Source organism: Heterocephalus glaber, unplaced genomic scaffold (genome assembly GCF_053883595.1).
Source record: "Heterocephalus glaber isolate CG9 unplaced genomic scaffold, H.glaber_assembly_v1.0 deba00001538, whole genome shotgun sequence".
Classification (NCBI taxonomy): Eukaryota; Metazoa; Chordata; class Mammalia; order Rodentia; family Bathyergidae; genus Heterocephalus; species Heterocephalus glaber.
The window spans coordinates 6743851-6748678 of record NW_028258333.1 but is presented as its reverse complement, the minus strand read 5'-3'; the positions used below and the strand labels follow the sequence as shown (position 1 = coordinate 6748678).

The window sequence follows — 4828 nt, the reverse complement described above, 5'->3', positions numbered from 1 at the left end:
TTAGTAGATAAATAAGAATTCAGAAAGAAATCCAAACCAAGTGAGCAAAGTGCCTGACAACTCCAGGCCTTCGTTTGCTCACAGCCACCGTTGGTGGGACTGAGTAGCAGCCCACTCGGCACACTTTGCCACTTACCTGGCCCCAGTGGACACCTGAGGTGCAACCCCTGGGCTACAGAATGAAGCAGCAGAGCAGTCCAGGAAGGGAGAGGAATGGAGGAATAGAAGGTGACTGGAGGTGAGCGGGGAAGGGAGGCAAAATCACAGGTGAGAGTTCTGCATTTTCCCCGCTTAAAGCACAATGATGCTCCAATCTGTGTGACACCAGAATGTCCTGCCTAGTCTCAGAACTACTCAGGGCTTTGCCCCATACCAGAAGACATAAAGATCAAAGGAGGAGGGAGGGCTTTATTGCTAACAGCATAACCAACAAGAGCAATGAGTGTCAGGTGAGTGAAACGAAAGGAAACTGACCTGTGAGTGATACCAAGCATGATGCAGGCTTCTCCTTGTGACTCGGTCACCTTTCCACATATCAGACGTTGACCTTGCACCATAAGGCCAGGACGCTTCAGGAGACTCAGCCACATGGGGCTGTGCTTGCCACCTCTCTCCTCTCTCCACAGACAACCATGGGAGTGGTCCCCTCTTCTCTGTGGTTTTGCTTTCTGTGGTTTAAGTTATCTGAGGTTAAATGCAATCTGAAAATATGCAATGGAAAATTCTAGAAGTAAGTAATTAGTGAGCTTTAACTTGTATGTTGTTCTGAGTGGAATGACAAAAATCTCCTGCTGTCCTACTCCATCCTGACTGGGATGGTGTGACGCTTAATTAGAGTATGTCAGCATGATTTGATTAAGAGATGCCTACCCTATTAGAGAAGACCCTTTCTGGGTGTCTCAGAGATGCCAGACAGGTGGGCCAGCAAACTGAGGTGAGGCCAACCAGATTGCTGTGGTGGCATCATCTCATGGGCTTGTAACCTGGAGGGACTGAAAGGCAAAGAAGGAGAAAGCCTGAATTTGAAAAGCTCCAGTCTGCTTAAATACCACATGATGTCTCTTATGTGAGAAACTCAAAGTATAAATTATGGAGAAAAATAAAAGATCATGGGAAACAGGGAGATAGATCTTTTGCAAAAGGGGCGGGGACTGAGAGATGAAGGGAAGGAGGAGGAAGTAGGGAGGAAGGATGAAAAATGAATTAAGATGTGCTGTGTACATATACCAACTCCTCATGAGGAATATAAATATTATGTACTTCAAACAAGTACTAGTAAAATTTTTTAAAATACAAAAAAATTTTTAAGAAAAGTTCATTCTGCTTGAGTGGGTGCATTATTTTGCTGCTGTCGCCTGTGGGCATCAGACTCCAGCTGCTTCGGCATTCAATGCAGGCACAGACCAGCAGCTCTTCAAGGAGCTTCTGGGCCTGTGATCTCAGACTGGTGCTGCACCTGTGATCATTCTTGTTCTGTGGCTTCCAGCTTTTGGACTAAGCAGCTAGTGTATCTCTGGCTTTCTAGAGTGCAAATGGCCATCATGGACCATCTCGCCTCTGATTCTGTAAACCTGGCTAATAAATCCCTTGAATAATTATAATATATATATATCAATTATTGATTTTGTTCCTCTAGAGAACCCTTTCCCATACAGAAGGGATCATCTCTTTGTCTAGTGTATCCACCCTGTATACACTACCTACCCGTTAGTCACTCAGTAGTCATTTTAGTTATTAGGTCAGTTGCTGTGATAGCTCAGTGCTTGTGTTTAAGTAACCCTTCTTTTACTTAATAATGGCTCTGAAGCACCAGAATCTGATGCTAGCCATTTTCTTACAGTATATTGTCATAACTGTTCCATTTCACTATTTGTTATTGTTAGATCTCTTACTGTGCCTGAGTTATAAATCAAACTTTCTCACTGTGTTGGTGTGTGTGTGTGTGTGCGCGCGCGTGTGTCAAAACTTAAATATATACAGGGTTCAGGGTTGAGCACTGTCTGTGGCTTCAGGTATGCACTGGGGGTCTGGAACTGTCCCCCATGAATGAGGACAGATCACTGTACCACATAGTTTGTCATCTTTCTCACCCAGTCTCTTATCTACAGAGAACTGTCTGCAAGGGACTGAGAAGTCTCAAAGAGCATTGCCTAACCTTTGTGACAAGAGTTTTCCTACATTTCTGCTGTTTTCTTTGGGTTATTTCTGGGTCACATCTTAGGAGTTTCTAAGCCTGATCTCTATCCTCACCTCCTGTCCCCAGATAAAAGGGCTATCACGATTATAATGCATCCATAAAAAGTACTATTTGGTCTTCACAAAACACAGTTACTATATTTCACAAGTGACATAAAGATAAATTTCTATAAAACAAAAAACAAACTTCTACTGTTGGAAATATGCATGGCTGTGGCTACCAAAATGCTTCATTTCATATCTATTTTTTATTTTAACTTTGAATATCTACTTACAAAGGATATGTTCCAAATTTATAAGGCATCCCAGATAACAAACATATTTTCCTTAAAGATTAGAAAAATATGAAGTTTGGAAGCTCCAACCCTGCTTCTATTCTGAGTTCTTCTCTGACTTTTTCTGGGAGGAGTATAAACCGATTCTTCCACAAATTACCAGGAAGGTAAAATAACACTTCTTAGACCCTGCCTGCAGCATGGGGCAAGATAGAGTGACAGGTGTGACATCACTCTTCCTTTATCGCACTGGTGGCAATCAACAGTTCAGGGTCCCGGCTGAGATTCATGTTAACTTTCCACTCCCTCAGTGAGTTCATTTTTTCCCACTAACTTATGAGCACACACACACACACACACACACACACACACACACGCAATCAATCATTCATATACAGATATGCTCTTGACTAATTGTCACTTGTTTGTCCACAAACTCAAAAACATTCTGAATCTATGTCTGAATCTGCAACATCCCAGTCTACTTTCATTCTTTTTTCCTTTTTCTATCTCAAGTAAATATGAACAAATTAACCACACCCTTACATTAGTTAACTCAGTATCTGTAAATCATAGCTCCTCCCAAACCATATTAGTACTCCTCTAGGAATGCTGCCCTTTCACAAGCCTGATTAGCTAAACAAACAGGGCAAAGAACTCCAGCCATACCTGCAGCATGAATAATATCCTTTTGTTTTAAATCATACCATTAAAAACAGTGGATATAATTTATAAAGAACAAAAGCCTAATTCCTCAAGGTAGTAATTTGGTAGCATCTTTCTTACTCTGGAACTCAAACTTTTGGGAAGTCTACTGTGTTGGAAACAAATATGTGTGCAGAAATGTTAGACATTAATATAAGAACATCCAGGAGGTGATTAAGTCAGAAAGTATGCTTACCATGTGGTGTCCAATTTGCCTGCTGTTTGCTGAGAATGCACCAGGGATGTTTTTGCCCAGTATTCTCCTTTCCTCTTGCAATAATTCAGGGGAGTAAAGAAGGAGGTGGGCCCAGAAATAGGCCTGCTCCAAGAGGTGGGAATCTTAAACACCCTGACTTCTTCCAGATCAGGGATAGAACCAAACCTGACAGCAAAAAATAATATTCAAAAAATTTGACAAATTTTGATCAGTTCAGGAAAGCAGTCCCAGTGTTAAGCTATGTAAAATGGAATAACAATACTAGGGTCATCTGGCAGAACAGGTGAAATTCATAGTTTCTGTGGCAACTTCTGGAGAGATCTTGGGACCCCTGAGTTGGCTGCTGGCCAAGGTCCTGGCAATCGGCTCCCAATCTGGAATAAAATTTAGATCTACATGAGGACTCAATTCTCAAGGAGCATAGTTTAGGGGTGTATAAATTCTAGGATATACTTACAATCCTCTTGTCCTAAAATGGGGTAGGAATATGGACTAGATCTCAGGACTGATGATACAATGTCATTCATAACTTCAATTCTGAGCTAAGGTTTCCTATGTCCTCAAACTCTGGGGTCAGAAAGGTCCCCTTAGGGGACTAAGATGACTTTTCATGTGGGAATGAAGTTTTCTCAGTGAAGATAGAGCAGGATTCATGGGATGAGAATGTGGCAGTGTAGGGTCAAGTAAGGGAAGGTGAGAGTGTGATCTTCTCATACTTACATAGAATGATCCTTCTGTGGTACAGCAGTCCAACCTTCTAAATCCAGCAGGTTATTCTATGAATCTGCTTCTGCTTCAAGGGCAAAGACTACATTCAAATCTCTTCTCTTTCAGAAGATCACTCAAAGAGAAAGACTTGTGCACACCCCAGCATTCCAAAAGTTCTCCTTTATGTGCTAGTCAAAATTACGCAGCCTTGCCAGGGATTTAGCTCAGTGGTTCTGCCGCCTTCCTCGCAAGCACAAGGTCCTGAGTTCGATCCCCAGTACAAAAGAAAAAATTTTGCAGCCTTAATTTAAGCCAATTTCTGTTTTGGACCTATGAGAATGGAGGAAGAGGGAATCAGACATCCTTTGGGATCAAGACAACAATAACTCTACAAGCACTTGAAGATTCAAAAGCTGTAACTTAACTGCTTGTTTGTTTGTTTGTTTTTGTTTTGTTTGTACTGGGGATTGAACTTGGAACCTTTCACTTGCAAGGCAGGTGGTGGAACCACTGAGCTAAATCCCCAGCCCTGTGTGTGCAATATGCAGACAACTTCACTTAGCCCTAGGATTCATACAAATACACACAACAAAATACAAAGCCTAATAATTTTCAAATGCCACCCAGGAAGAAATTAGGCACCTATAATACACATTTTCAGAAATAACTAACATATACTTGTACAGAATAATACTAAATATCCAAGGTCCCCTAAGACCTTATTACT

At 41.5% G+C, this 4828-nt stretch overlaps 1 long non-coding RNA gene across 1 annotated transcript; it reads right to left on the bottom strand.

Annotated features, from left to right (window-relative positions):
- Positions 1-291: 291 nt before the first annotated feature.
- LOC147824475 (uncharacterized) lies at positions 292-4528 on the bottom strand. The gene is made up of 3 exons (XR_015442302.1): positions 4114-4528; positions 3373-3767; positions 292-668 (listed from the first exon to the last, which is right to left on the bottom strand). It is a non-coding gene; the product is annotated as an uncharacterized LOC147824475 (long non-coding RNA).
- Positions 4529-4828: the final 300 nt, after the last annotated feature.